Source organism: Mauremys reevesii, linkage group 1, assembly GCF_016161935.1.
Source record: "Mauremys reevesii isolate NIE-2019 linkage group 1, ASM1616193v1, whole genome shotgun sequence".
In the NCBI taxonomy this organism is placed as follows: domain Eukaryota; kingdom Metazoa; phylum Chordata; order Testudines; family Geoemydidae; genus Mauremys; species Mauremys reevesii.
The window spans coordinates 301,960,306-301,976,537 of NC_052623.1; the positions used below are offsets into that span (position 1 = coordinate 301,960,306).

Below are 16,232 nucleotides of genomic sequence, written 5' to 3' on the forward strand. Positions count from 1 at the left end.
ACAATACTGAGATTCACAGTCCTTCATAGGATATCAGGGTTGGAAGGAACCTCAGGAGGTCATTCAGTCCAACCCCCTGCTCAAAGCAGGACCAATCCGCAGACAGATTTTTACCCCAGTTCCCAAATGGCCTCCTCAAGGACTGAACTCACAACGCTGGGTTTAGCAGGCCAATGCTTAAACCACTGAGCTATCCCTTGAGATATTAAATCACAGTTATATTTTCCTAAAGGTTTTCTAACTAAAATGCCCTCCCATCCCCCACCAATTATATGCAGTGTAGTTGTAGCCATGTCAGTCTCAGGTTATTAGAGACAAGGTGGATAAGCTGGTCTAATAAAAGATATTACCTCACCCACCTTGTCCCCCCCGCTCAGATAGTTCTTTTCAATTTCCAGGAATTTTTATTCAAATTTTTTATTATTAAATGTGCTTTTATTTGTGCCCCGTACCCTGGCAAGGACAATGTAGTCTTGCTATCAACTTAAACAAGACACTTTCTCAAGTTGTGATAACTAGTTTAAGGAGCTAAGTATTAAAATTCATATTAAAAATAATGAATAATGTGCAGATATTTTGTATAAGAGAAGGAAAGAAAAATAATCTTGAAATAATTTAACTATATATTCAAAATAAGATATTCAGGTCAAAAGTACTGAATATTAAGGTAGTGGCCACTTCTTGTATTGTTCATTAAAATAAAATATGTAACCTCATCCCTTCAGGTTCTTTCAGTGATGGCTGATCCCTTATTCATTAGTTGACTAATAATGAATACAGATTTTTTTACTGACAGGAAAAGACCTTCAAGGATTTGTTAAGAACTGCATTCAGAATAATGTTAAATTAGTCGCTGTAAAACAAAAATCAAATGGAACTATTTAGGAAAGTGTTTTGAAAAAAGGATATCATCTTTCATAGATTTCAAGGCTAGAAGGGACCATTCTGATCATCTAGTCTGACCTCCCAAAAAACAAAGTCTATAGAACTTCCCCAAAATAATTCCCACAGCATACATTTTAGAAAAAACATCCAAACTTAATTTAAAAATTGTCAGTGAAGAAGAATCCACCATGACTCTTGATAAGTTGTTTCAATTGTTAAGACATACATTTTTAACAGTAATTATTTCTAGTCAATTTGTCTAGCTTCAGCTTCTTGCTGTCGGATTGTATTATACCTTTCTCTGCCAGCCTCAATAGCCCCATATCAAATATTTGTTTCCCATGTAAGAACTTATGGACTAATCAAGTCACCCCTTAAATCTTAACCTTCTCTTTGTTAAACTCAATGGACTGCACTCTTTGAGTCTATCACTATAAAGCATATTTTCTAACCCTTGAACCATTCCTGTGGCTCTTCTCTGAACCTCTTCGGTTTATCAACATCCTTCTTGAATTGTGGACACAAGAACTGGACACAGCATTCCAGCAGCAGTGCCAAATACAGAGGTCAAATAACTTCTCTACTCCTACTCAGGATTCCCTTGTTTATGCAACCAAAGATTACATTAGCCCTTTTGGCTACAGCATTGCACTGAAAGCTCATGTTCAGTGGATTATGCCCCATGACCACCAAATATTTTTCAGAGGAACTGCTCCCCAGGATAAAGTCTTCCATCCTGTAAGTATGTCCATATATTCTTTGTTCTGAGACATATACAGATACCTTGAGCTATAATAAAATGGATATTGTTTGCTTGCACCCTCCTTACTAAGCAATCCAGATCGCTCTGTATCAGTTACCATTCCCCCAATTTTTGTGTCATCTACAAACTTCAGTCATTTTATGTTTTCTTCTAAGTCATTAATGAAATGTTAAATAGCTAGAGCCAGCAACTAATCCCTGGGGGACCCAACTAGAAACACACCTGTTTGATGACGATTCCCTGTTTACAATTACATTTTAAGACCTATTCCTTTGCCAGCTTTTAATCCATTTAATGGGTGTCATGTTAATTTTATATCTTTGTAGCTTTTTAATCAACATGTCATTTGTGACATAGACTTCTGTAAGACATTTGGCAATTACCTCAACACTGTTACCTTTATAAAACTTGTAATTTCATTAAAGAATATATCAAGTTAGCTTGACAGAATCAGTTTTCCATAAACTCTTGTTGATTGGCATTAATTACCTTACCCTCCTTTTAATTCTTTATCAATAAAGTACTATATCAGCCACTCCATTATGTTGTCCAGGACCAATTTCAGGCTGACAGGCCTATAACTACCTGGCTCATCCAATTTACCCTTTTCAAATGTTTGCATAACATTAGCTTTCTTCCAGTCTTCTGGAACTTCCAAAACTTGTTGAAGAAAAATCAACATTAGTGGTCCAGGATGCTTCTCACCCAGCTCTTTTAAATCTCTTGGATGCAAGATATCCAGTCTTGCTTACTCTTTAAGTGAATAAGGAGCACAGTCCATGTTTTGATTATCTTGTCAGCTGGCAAGAATTCCAGTTTTATTCCTTTCTGATTACTACAGAAAGAATACACACCAATGAGCAAATCTCATATGTAATGCCGCTATTCCTGCATGCAATATAAAATTTTAACTGTCAACTCTCTTTTCCACTTTGCATTTGGAATAAGTTAAGATGGGATGGCTCAGGAATCAATCATAGGATACGCAGTCTTTCACCTCTAGGTTATTTGTTCAAATGCAGCACAAGCTCAGGAGTCATTACTACTCATTTATTCACAGCCTGGCAATTGGTGCAGTCATTTACATCTATGCAAAGTGAGAGTAAAATACTGCCAAGCAGAACAGTAGTGTTTTACACTCCCTTTGTGCATATGTAAGTGCCAGGCAGAGGAGAATCAGATTCTATGCATCCACATTGTGACTGGTACATCATTTCTGAAGGAGGTATGTTTCTGTTCTTCTCAGAAGGAGCAACGTGCTTATCAGACCTCCTGCCTGCCTTTGCTAGATACTCATATGACACATTTTATCCCTGCTCCCTTTCCTCCGAACCATCCTCACATAGACCAAGATGCACATCTCCACACCTTACATAGCTAGACTGCCAGTGTACTTAATGCAGAATACTGTCATCCGTCAAGAACTGGGAACAAGCTATCCTGCACCCCCAGAGGAATATTGAGCCTGGTATATTCAAAGTGCAATATCTCCAAGTGCCAAGAAAAGCATTTCTTTGGGATTGGGATAGAGGATCCTGGAAGAGACCTATGTTGCAGAAGATAATGATCTGAGAAGACAAAACTACATTTAAATGTCTAGAACTAGGAAATTAAAAAACATCAAGTCTAATTTTCAAAGCCAAATACTCTTTCAGAATCATTTTGGTTTATTTGTTGTATTTGGAAAAATTAATAAAAATATATAAATCAATGGTTCTCAAACTTTTGTACTGGTGACCTCTTTCACATAGCAAGCCTCTGAGCGTGACCCCACCTTATAAATTAAAAACGCATTTTTATATATTTAATACCATTATAAATGCTGGAGGCAAAGTGATGTTTGGGGTGGAGGCTGACAGCTTGCAACCTCCCATGTAATAGCCTTGTGACCCCCTGCAGGGTCCCGACCCCCAGTTTGAGAACCCTTATATAAATACAAAAATGTAATTTGTGGATTGATTCCAACATTTGGTTTTTAAGCCTTACCAATCATTCAGTTCTCTCTATCTTAGGCATCCCTTTGTCTTCCTTTTACTGATGGTCAAGGGAAAACAATTAGTATTGTTTACTCTTATCTCTGAGATGAAAGGAAGACAAGTAGGATCATGACTTTGAGGTGGGAAAAATGGAGAGGAAAGAGAGGAAAGCAATCATAGCAACAGCTGCTGGACAATCCATTTGTAAAGCATGAAGGAGGGAAGAAAAAATGTTTACAGCTTTGGAAGAATTGAAACAAAATCAAGCAGATCTCATAGAAGTGTCTTTATTGACAAAGAGAGGAAATATGATGCAAGCCAATTATTCTTTTTCCCTTCTCACTAAACCTGACCAGTGTCTTATGCCTAATAATTGTGTGTCTTCTGTTACAAAAAAGTACCTCTCTGATGCAAGATTCCCGGAGCCAATTAGACAGATTACTTTCAGAACACACATGATGCAGCATTTCTCATTTGTTGACTTTTGGCCAACTCTACTAATGGGCTTGTCTCTAGATGATCAGTGTATTAGCTCAATTACAACAACTGTAGATAAAAAAAATGTGAGGAACTTCATTCAAATTTATATTTAAGGCAGACTATGTGGGCTGATGCTCCAGCTCCTTCTTGTGTCACTAAGCATAAATACTACAGTCAAAGAAGATAAAGCAGCATGAGGTAAAGTGGGAGAGTTAGCTCAGACTTCCAGCTCTAAATATTCTTATTGGTGGCTACTTAAATGTGCTTGTTTGTTGGACACTGAGTGTCCCTTTTAATGGTGCATGCAATGTTTAGTTTTGATGTAGCAAAAAAAGTAAAGACATACAATGTAGGTGTAACAGAAGGTCTGGCCCTTTAAGGGCCAGGGAGAGAAGGAAGCAGCCCACCCTGTTATGGAGAGAAGCCCAGAAGGTAGGTGCTGGGAAATTAGCTGACCCAGCTGAATAGCACCTCATGACTGGGTCTGATTACAGGCTGGAGGATATAAATGAGGGCCCCAGGTGTCTGAGGGGGTAAAGGATCAGGAGAGAGCTGAGAGTACATTTGCCTATGGCTGCAGCATAAAGTTGCAAGAGGGAAGCAGGCAGGCCAGCTGGCCAGCCTTGTGGCCCACCTCTCCTCCCCAGGATGGGGAGGTCCAGACCCTCTGATTTACAGAGGACAAGGGGTCCCACATTCTCAACCAAGAACAGAGCTTTTGCTTCTGGTATTGTTCTACATTTATTTTTGTTCTGTTTGGGAGAACAAACAGCCCTGAGGAAAGGGGCTACAAATAGAAGTAGAGGTGGCTACTTGTCCCAATTTACATGAGTTGGAGAATATGGGTATAGTGTGGCACTACCTAGTGGTAGTTGTGGATCCTGATGCTCTAATAAAATGGATGGGACAGCAACGGCAACCTAGTATCTGCAGCTGGTCCTGGTGCAGCAACAGTTACGGCAGCAAGAAACACATCAGGAACAGGAAAACTAGCAGCAGTTCATGCTTTGTCTGCTGAATACAGATTGGTGTGGGGGGCAGGGAGGAGTCTTCTCTAAGATGGGGACATAAGATGACCATGAGGCTTTCTTAGAAACCTTAGTTGGGGGGGTGAGGCCCATTAGTGGCCCCAGAAAGTGTAGGCCACTAAATACTGTGGTATTTACTATGCTTCGGGTAGAAGTGTGAAAAAAGACAACAAGAGGCTTAAGGCTGCCATATTGGATTGCCTAAGGCTCAGTGAGGAAAGGCATCAATGGTGATTCAGATGGGAACCACTTACCCCAGACTACTAGCCTACAGCAGTAGGCAGCAACTGAGAGACTTTTACTTCCATTGATTGAAACCAGAAACATGTTCTTCAGTGGAAACAGTTAAGCTGGTTAATATGGAGCAATTCTGCTAGATCCTGCCAGTAAGACCCAGAAATGAGTCTGTTGCCACTGACCAACTTGCCTGGAGGAGACAGTATACCTTGTGGAGAACTTTCTTGAAGCAGAATTAGATTCTGAGTCAATGGAGACTTAGGAACACAAGTGTATGGGGCACAGAGGTACCCCAAGAGAAAACACAATAAGAAGAAACCAGGGAGCTGGTAGGAGATTTTGGTGATGTTTTTACTACCAAACCCATCAGAACCCATTTGATCAACCACCACATGCCTCTCTAAGGGCCCTGTTCTGGAGGGAAGCCTGAAGGCAGATGCTGGGAATCAGCTCTCCCAGGTGATGAAACAGTACTTAATGACTGGGCCCCAGCTCCATGGGTTGTGGGGAGAGCTGAGCGTACACTGTCCTGTGGCTGCAGCAGATGGCTGCTTGCAAAAGAGCAAGCAGACATCCCTAGACTGGAGAGATCTACAACCTCTGGTTGCCAGAGGGCCCCACACTCTCAGCCAGGAGCAAGGCTATTGCATTTGCTATTCTTCTACATGTCCCCCGGCTGTGTTGGAGAATAAACAGAGCCCTGCGTTAAGGGGATGTAAATGAAACCGGTGTGGCTGATTGATTGTCCCAGGTTGGTGATCAGATCCACTAGCTGCAGTAGGTATATTTCTTTTAATGTATAGTGCAACAATGAGTGAGGTATGGCTTGTTGGGTTGCTTGGGTGGTTTTATTTTTTGCTTTTGTTGTATGGTATGTTATGCCCATTAGAACTGAGTAGTTTTTAAGATCCCTTGGACTACCACAGAATTTTTGACTTGATCTATAGCCCTTTGTTCTCTGCTTTGGTAACAGAGGCAAATGCAGCAGCCATTATTTGCTGAAGAGTGTGTTTTCAGAGACAGGGAATCTCTAGTTATCCCCCTCTCAGATAGAGTCATGGGATCTGTAGTTTTCATGTAGGCATGGACCAGGCAACAGGATAAGATAACACATCAGACCTTCCCACCCACATACTGTGCTGTAAGCTTAGCCTGGGGTTTGGCTAAAGCATAGTTTCCAAAGCACCAAAAATCAAACCATGGTGATCTTCCAGAGATGTAGAACCAATGTTTCATATGTCTCTATCCCTTTTCGCTGCTTGGGTAGCTGTGGAAAGGGAGACATGGCTGGGATACCCTAGACCCAGCCCAAAACTTAGCAGTAGTTTTGGTCCTCTAATCATTGTAGCCCAAAGTAAGTTAAAACAGTCCTCAGGCTTCTCTAAAACAGAGCAGAGAGACGTGTCTGCACAGAGCACAGCAGGATCAAGGTAGTTTAAAAGAGGATTTTATGCCACCTCACATCCTCTCAACCTGACTTTTATAAAGGGACCGCTCAATTCAACAAGAACAATCCTTGGTACTGATGGTACAGCAGGCTGGCAACTTGCTACTTTATTCAACTGCATCACAAAAGATGGTGGGATTCAGGGGGCAGGGGAGAAATCCCACTTACCAGACAAGTAATAAGGGAGAGTTGGGGCATAACTCCATCACATAATACTTTGGGTAAACCAGTTAACTCCAGCCATGAGCACTTTACTACACTGACCTGTTAACCACACCCCAGGAACCACCTGAGACTAATCTGCTGCTCTAGATTATTTAAATCTAGAGATAAATGTTGAATTTTTTTTAAACAAATTAATTTTTCAAGCAAAACTTTTTAAAAAAATTGGTTGGAAAAAGTGGGGGGAAATGATTTTTCAACAAAAAAGAAAAATGTTGATAATTTCTCCATTTTTATGGGAAAAAAAGGATTTTCTGACCAGCTCTCTAGAACTATGGATGCACATTCATTTGGGGGCAGTGGATTAAAGTCAGGCAAAGAATGACCCACTTGTTCCCTCAGCATTTATTTTCTAGCAGCAATCTGTGATATCAGACTCCCCAGACCAGCACAGGGCAGAACACAGAGGCTGGTTTTAAACCCTTCCTCCCATTGACATTCACCCAGACTATTTGAATGAATAAGTATTAAGCCTTGGATTGGCCATACTTGATGTAGCCATTTACCCCAGGGATAAGCGAGTGCAAACTGAGTGTAATTGGCTATAAAATCAGAATAGAAGTATTTTACTCACTCTTCTGCATTCATGTAAATGATTGCAGAAGATGGAGAACAGTGATGAATTGAAGCCATTCAGAGTAGGGGCTGCTGAGCCAGCCCATAACATAATCCTTGTTTTCCTGGTAGCATGGAAATTAGAAGTGGAGTTTGAATCTAATCAATCAGTAGCTCAGGGAACCCTTCATTCCCAGCACTATGACTGAAGAAAAACCTTCCCCTGCTCCTGTGAAGAACACAGGGACAGATCCTCAGTAGCGTAATCGGTGTGGCTCTATTGAGCTCATCATTGTCTGAATATTGTCTAGTCATTTACACCAAATGTAAAACCACTGGAACTATGCTGATTTACACCAGGCAAGGATTTGGTCCACAACTACAGATAAAGCATCATTTCATAGAGTGAGTTTTGCTAATGTCCATTTTTTTGCTTTTAAGACATACTTGCACATTCCCTATTATTCAACCAGTTTCATGGTTTAGACACATGCACTAACGAATCTTTCAGTTCTCCCCCAAATTATTGGTGACAAATTTATAGCTCTTAGCACCAGGCTTGGGAATGCTTTCAAGAACACATGATTCACATGGAGAGCTAATAAAACGATCAAACAGGTGACGTAACTGACATCTCATTTCTTTGCCAGTCAGAGCCTGTTTAGTGTGAGAGGAAATTCATATTTTTTAACAAGTTCTGTCCCATTCCATCACCAGCCCATCTGTCCCCAGTAGCACTGAGTCTAAACTTCTAAAAGTAGCAGCTATGGAAACTTTATGGACACTGAAAGAATTTACTTACCACTGAGATACTGTTAAAGGACATCTTTGATGAAAGCATTGTAAAAAATTAAACCTCAATTAAAGACAAAGTGAGAGAAAATGGGAGGATCTGAATTCACTTTCCCTCTTGCTGTTTTCAGTACAGCAGCCTAATTGTCCTCATTCACCAATGCCTTGCAACTTGCATAATTATTTGTATCTGTGCAAAGTGTGTGTAAGGAAGTGAGTGGATAATTCTGACCTGGTAGCATTAGAACCATCTTGCACAGGTGTAAATGACTACACAACATGAAAGCTAGTGGAAACTTAGGCCCAGTGATTCTTACACCAAAATAGTAGGAAAGCCAAGGACAGGTCTCACCCTAAAATTCTTGTATAGCAGCATAAATGACTTCAACATGCCAGGCTGGCCTGTGATGAGGTTTAAATTTCATTTCAGGATAGTAGGACAGCCTCATTTCTCAGTCTATTTTAAAAAAAAGCTTTTTCTCCCCTTGAGGACTCAAGTTTCTGAGAGTGAGACAGGAACCACTGCCTCAGAAGTCTCCACCCTGAGCTTTTATTCTCTCCAGTTCACTACTCAGCTGTGGAGTCTTGAAGGAGGAGAGGGTCAAGGGTACCTTTCATTTCTTTTGTTAAACTGCAGATTTCATGAACAGAGTAGCAATTACATTTCTGGCTTTGATTAAAGGAATGTTTCAGGGCCATTCCTTTTCGTTTCTGGAGAGATCTCCTGATAGCTTCAATGACAAGGAGAGATCCCATTCACTGATCAGTGCAACCAGACTACATTTCTGACCCTTTCCTTTATACCCGGTTTTAAACAATCTTCCTAACAAGAAGTGCTTAAGGAGATGAAATATAAAAAAGACAGTTAATTATGTATATGAAGAAACTGTTTGAATTAAATGAGGATTGTTCCCTATGAGCAGGGAGAGCTTTAAAAAGTTGAAATATAAAATGATTTTAATAATTAATATTTTAAATGGAAATTCAGCTGAAAGTTACCTGGAGAGCTCCACAGGAAGTTCATGCTGAATACAGCAGATTCCTATGAACCTTTACCATTTCCATGATGTGAAGAATGAAAGTGCAGGTAAAATGTAAAAGCTAAATACCATAATGGACTTTTTAAATTATTTGGTCTGAGAACCATTACTTTGAGGCCAGTACAAAACTTGCTTGACCTTTTTGCATCCCAGCTTTCATTAAATGTAAGATGTACTGAGTAAATAGCTAGGAGAAGTAATCACTTTCTGGTATAAATTACATTTTCCTGAGGACACTTAGTAGATATAGAAGGTTAAATAAAATGTATAGACAAAATAAGATAAGACAACCTATACAAATATACGACAGCCAGAGGGCTTTTTTCATACATACCTTGGCATCTCAGCTGGGACTGATTTTTAATGAAGCCTCACTCCAGTCTTGTGCTTTTCCAGTGCTCACTTGCAAATCCACTGGATAGAGTCTAACATCTGCACAGATAGATGACTGAGTCTGCCTGTGTAAAACAAATGGCTGGAATTTTCAAAGCTGCTGCTGCTGTCCTGTAGCGATGAACCACCAACTTACACAGATGTGTCCATTACAAATGAGGCTCCAGTCCTGCAAGCACTTGTGAAGTGGGGCTCTTTGCACGTGCAAAAAGTCCACCTGCATGGATTTGATTGCAGGACTAGGCCAAAGTGGTAAAGCCATTAGAGCAGACAGGTTTCCCCCTCTGTGTGTCAGTTGGGCTGTAATTCAGGCTAGTTTAATAGCACCCTTCTTAACCCATTTCCTGGGGCTTTCTCACAAGCACAGTGTCTGCCTTTAAACAGTAATGTTTTAACGTAAATAATCCATTTAAAATTACACTCCCTAGCATAGGGGTATTGCATACAACTTCTGGGCCACATTCTACATTGATGTACATCCCTGAAATCAATGGAGTTACATCAGTTTACTTCAAGTAAGAGTCAGGCCCTCCTCCAAACAAACAGTCTGTTGTAATGAAAGCACCTTCCCCCTCCCCCTAGACTAGCACAGGCTGCTGAGCACTGCTCCTCATACATAAGCAAGGAAATGGACAAAGTGATTGAGCCAACACGCTGTGTGTCTGCCTTTGCTTGCATGTCATACTCTTCCCCCACAATGTCTTACCCCCTCATGCTCACTTCGCTCTCTGAATTAAAGATTGTCAGTACAGGGCATCTCCCTGTCTGTTTTTAACCTTGCTTAGCACAATAGGTCCCAATGCTGAGCCGGACCTTGGGAATGCTGCAACAATAAAGAAAGGCAGTAAGCAGCTCCAGGCAGCAGCTAAACATTCATTCAATATAGCTGAGCTGTAAAATAGCGAAGGTCAGGTACCCCCCTTATTAGCTCCTAGTCTCTCTCTGTTTCAGCTGGTAGGGTGACCAGATGTCCCGATTTTATAGAGACAGTCCCAATTTGGGGGGCTTTTTCTTATATAGGCTCCTATTACACCCCCCCCTTGCTATCTGTTCACCCTACCCGCTGGTAGCTTTCTTAATAAATATATAGATCTAGAGCACATATGCGGGAGCTCTCTCAACCCATTGGCCCTGATTCTACATTGCCCTGCACCTGGTCCAGCCAGTGCAAAGGAGGTACCATTGTTCTCCGATAATTGTACACTCACTTTCCATTACTGCTTTGCATAGGTATAAAAAAGCTACACAAGATGCAGGGCAACAGATACTGAGGAAACTTTAGCGCACTACCTGAGCCCCAGACCTACTTGTGTCCCTAGTGAAAGTGTCAATAGAAACAAGGGCCTGCAGCAGTAGTTACAATTATATAGCCATAGGTTTATTTGACTTTATCTTACAATAACAGTTTACCTTTGCAATTGCAGTTGTGTTTGGGGAGATAGGTCAGAGCAGTAGAAAACACCCTAATCAAAATGAAGCCTGGGTGAGAGTAAACACTTGGAGCTAATACCCTGAAAACATGGCTTGTTTAATGATTGCACACTTACTCTCATCACAGCTGTAGGAGGACTCAAACCAATAATATAATTTAGGACTGGCTATCTGAAGTCACATATTAGATGACATACAAAGTATAAATGGCTAACTCAGAAGAGACAAAAATCTCAGAGTCACTCTCTGGTTGGAATCTCCTTTCTCCTATACTATGTAGTTTTATTTACATAATTCAAAACACTGAAGCATAGGCCCTCCAACATCAAACCCCATTTTGAGATGCTGGGGTATGCTAATATAGCTCTCACCAATTATGATTTACATACTATTTCCATAGTATAAAATTCCTAGCACATAATCTATTAGCACTGTTGCAAGTGTGCATATCTATTATCACTGACTGCTTAGAAGCTCTCATTAGAAATCAGCAACTATATTGAACAAACATTTGCTTTTAACTTAGAGTGTGACTGAGAGTTTCTGTTAACTATTGGCTTAACCCCACAGCCCAGGTATTAGAGAGGGTGAGTAGCTGCTCTGCCACATTCTATTTAGGAAAGCTAGTACCTATGTTGAGAACTTATTGCATGCATGTCTGTGATACTGTTCAGGTGTTACAGGGCAATCAGGAAAATAGCAGGTGTTTTGAGAACATAATAATATTAATGATCACAGATTCTACACTTTGGATTCATTACAGAGGTCTTTGGCCATCATTTGCCCAATATTTATATTGGGGAAAGAGAAATTAACTAGAGTTAGCTTGATGAAATTCACCCAACAAGTCAGGCATCGAGCTAGGAATTGAACTCCAGTCTCCCTGCTTCAATACTGTTTTTTCAGTCTCTATACTACATTGCCTGTCTGGAAGATAAGCTTTCAAAATATGCAACCCTTTCTAAGAGTGTGTGTACAGCAACAAGACATCTGGTCTGCTGCTTTGGAGAAAGGTCTGCAGGGTACAGGGACCATGGTGCTTATTGCATTGCTTTTGTTTACACTATGTTACTTGTATTGCTATGCTTGTGCATTAAAGATGTCTATAGGGTAACACGTGTAGAAATATAGGTATATTTTTCCAAACTCTTGTCACAGATACGTCTCTCCCAAGGAGCGAGAGCTCGCAGCTGAAGTATTTGCTTTCAGATCTGTTTGAACTGCTTGTAGATAGGGTTCTAGAACACAGGCTCCTTAGCAGGAGATGGGGACTAATACAATCCTATTAGGTGGCATGCTCTTAAGTTAGAAGGGGGTTCTTTTGATTTTTCTTGCAAATCATATTCCCACAGCCTGCAACCCTTGCATTTGCCCTCAGACGCTTATCAGTGTGGATGATTGAACCATAAGAAATTGTGTTCATAATAAAAGAAATTCTAAATTATTGTGCAAACAACTCAAGGGGAACTCTATAGTGGAATACCTGTGCCATCTCCCCTGCCACTTGAATACACTTCCATAAATTGCAGATTGCCACAGTTGTAAAGTAAAGTGGCTTGACTTTACTCCAGCCTGTAGCATCTAGAACGGTGAGGAGCCAAGATAAGTGTACTTGGAAGTTGCTGAACTTGCAATTTCCTCCAGAGTGAGGAAGAATTTGCACGGTACTCTGCATAATAGCATTCCTTTATAACCTCCACTGAACTGAGTGCTATGGGGAGTGGGGGAGAGTGGGTGTGATGGGAACAGAGACAGGACATGGCCATGGATTATTGTAAATACTTAAATAAATCCAGGAAATGAAAATAAAATGTGGAGCAAACAGGATTTTTCAGTTATTCCTGCTGCCAATCGGGAATAGCAACTCAATCAGTCAAGTGTGCTTCAGAGGGCTTGTCTACACTGGCACTTTGCAGCGCTGCAACTTTCTCACTCTGGGGTGTGAACAAACACATCTCTAAGTGCCGCAAGTTTTAGTGCTGTAAAGTGCCAGTGTAGACAGTGCACTAACACTGGGAGCCGCACTCCCAGCTCTGGTAACTATTCCCCTCTCTCCCAGTGCTGGTACCAGAGGTTAAGGAGAACAATTTTTCGCCTTCCACTTTGTAACAACCTTTTATGTACTTGAAAACTGTTATGTCCCCTCTCAGTCTTCTCCTCTGCAGACTAAACAAACCCAATTTTTTCAATCTTTATTCATAGGTCATATTTTCTAGAACTTTAATCATTTTTGTTGCTCTTCTGTGGACTTTCTCCAGTTTGTCCACATCTTTCCTGAAATGTGGTGCCCAGAACTGGACAGTTCTTCAGTTGAGGCCTTATGAGCATGGAGTAGAGCAGAAGAATTACTTCTGGTGTCTTGTTTGTAACACTCCTGCTAATTCATCCCAAATGATATTTTCTTTTTCTGCAACAGTGTTACATTGTTGACCCCTATTTAGCTTGTGATCCACTATGACTCCCAGATCCCTTTCTGCAGTACTCCTTCCTAGGCAGTCATTTCCCATTTTGTATATGTGTGCAACTGATTGTTCCTTCCTCAGTGGAGTCCTCTACTTTTGTCCTTCTTGAATTTCATTATGTTTACTTGAGACAATTTATCCAGTTTGTCCAGATCATTTTGAATTTTAATCCTATCTCCAAAGCACTTGCAACCCCTCCCCACTTGGTATCATCCACAAACTTTTATAAGTGTACTCTCTATGCCAGTGGTGGCCACTCCATGGGCTGCATGTGGCCCATCAGGGTAAGCTCATTGTGGACCGTGAGACATTTTGCTGACATTGACCGTCTGCAGGCATGTCCCCACTGCAGCTCCCAGTGGCCACAGTTTGCTGTTCCCAGCCAATGGGAGCTGCGGGAAGCAGCAGGCAGCATGTCCCTGCGGCCTGCTGTTTCCTGGGAGCGGCCTGCAGACAGTCAATGTCAGCAAAATATCTTGCGGCCCACAATCAGGTTACCCTGATGGGTCACATGTGGCCCATGGGCCACGGGTTGCCCACCACTGCTCTATGACATTATCTAAATAATTGTGGAATATATTGAACAGAACTGGATGCAGGACTGATCCCTGCGGAATCCCACTCAATGTGCCCCTCCAGCTTGATTGTGAATCACTGGTAATTACTCTCTGGGAATGGGTTTCCAACCAGTTATGTACCCACCTTATAGTAGTTCCATCCAGGTCGTACTTCCGTAGTTTATTTATGAGAAGGTCACACAAGACAGTATCAAGAGGCTTACTAAAGTCAAGATATACCACCTCTACCACTTCCCACCTATCCACAAGGCTTGCTACACTCTCAAAAATAGCTATTAGGTTAGTTTGATATGATTTGTTCTTGACATATCCAGGTTGACTATTACTTATCACCCTACTGTCTTCTAGGTGTTTGCAAACTGATTGCTTGATTATTTGCTCCATTATCTTTAGTTATTAATGGGTATGCAGTGGGGATGTCGCAGTTGGTTGGGGGTAGAGCAGGAGCTGCTCTCCTGCTGTTGGAACAGTCCCTAGGTGATTGTTCTAGCCAGTGTAGCTTAGCACAACTCTGTGGCTGCTCTACTTTTCCCAGCGTAAAACTACATCTATACCTGGAGCTGAGGGTATGATTCTCAGCTTTGGCAGAGATACTCACGCTCACTCTCATCGAGCGAGCTCACTAAAAATAGTAGTGTAGCCAAAGGCAGCAGTGAGTGGCAGCACAGACTAGCCACTCTGAGTACATACCCAGGGGATCCAGGTGAGTATGTACTTAGGCAGCTAGCTCATGCTGCTGCCTGTGCTATTGTGGCTACATCATTAGTTTTAGCACTTTAGTTTGATGAGATCTAGCATAAGTATGTCTACACGAGCTGGAAATCACACCCTGACCTTCAAGTGTACACATAGTCTAACTGTCTTGTTAAGAGTGCCCCTTTGCCTCCCCTGTTCTGTCAGCTGCACCAAGTGTGATCTTGACACTGCTGAGGACTATGCCAAATGTGCAAATAAGAACATAAGAATGGCCATACTGGGTCAGACCAAAGATCCATCCAGCCCAGTATCCTGTCTTCCAACAGTGGCCAATGCCAGGTGCTTCAGAGGGAATGAACAGAACAGGTAATCATCAAGTGATCCATTCCTTGTCTCCCATTCCCAGCTTCTGGCAAACAGAGGCTAGGGACCATCCCTGCCCATCCTGGCTAATAGCCATTGATGGACCTATCCTCCATGAATTTATCTAGTTCTTTTTTGAACCCCGTTATAGTCTTGGCCTTCACAACATCCTCTGGCAAAGAGTTCCACGGGAAGACTGTGCATCATGTGAGGAAATACTTCCTTTTGTTTGTTTTAAGCCTGCTGTCTATTGATTTCATTTGGTGAACTCTAGTTCTTGTGTTATGAGAGAGTAAATAACACTTCCTTATTTACTTTCTCCACACCAGTCATGATTTTATAGACCTCTATCATATCCCCCCTTAGTAGTCTCTTTTCCGAGCTGAAAAGTCCCAGTTTTATGAATCTCTCCTCATTAATCTCTCTCTTGTCTTAAAGACAAGATTGGGCTCCCATTTTTTAATGAATTTTTACTTGTCAATTTTAAGATAAAAGTTTGCCTACATGGTGGGGAGGGATAGCTCAGTGGTTTGAGTATTGGCTTGCTAAACTCAGGGTTGTGAATTCAATTCTTAAGGGGGCCACTTAGGAATCTGGAGTAAAATCAGTACTTGGTCCTGCTAGTGAAGGCAGAGGGCTACACTCCCTTTGAGGTCCCTTCCAGTTCTATGAGATAGGTATATCTCAATTTATATATATTGTAAAGAAGGATCTCAGCATCTGGCTCATTGACTGGTATTTTAATTTATGGGGGAAATATTGTTACAGTAGTGATCTACATTGGGCAATAATGCCATGGCCTATAGCCTTGAGCATTACTTCCTATTCTTAGATACTTTTTTTATCAATGAGTCAACAGTGTCTCTGTCTTAGTGCTCTCTTTG

At 41.3% G+C, this 16,232-nt stretch overlaps 1 long non-coding RNA gene across 1 annotated transcript in view; it reads right to left on the reverse strand.

Annotated features, from left to right (window-relative positions):
• The window catches only part of LOC120384769, a 96,719-nt gene extending 85,429 nt beyond the window's left edge, over positions 1 to 11,290 (reverse strand). Inside the window, exons 1-2 of the long non-coding RNA XR_005589096.1 lie at positions 11,229 to 11,290; positions 9,760 to 9,883 (exon numbers count right to left, since the gene is read on the reverse strand). This is a non-coding gene — a long non-coding RNA (uncharacterized LOC120384769). The remainder of the gene's footprint in view (positions 1 to 9,759; positions 9,884 to 11,228) is intronic.
• Between the last annotated feature and the right edge of the window lie 4,942 nt (positions 11,291 to 16,232).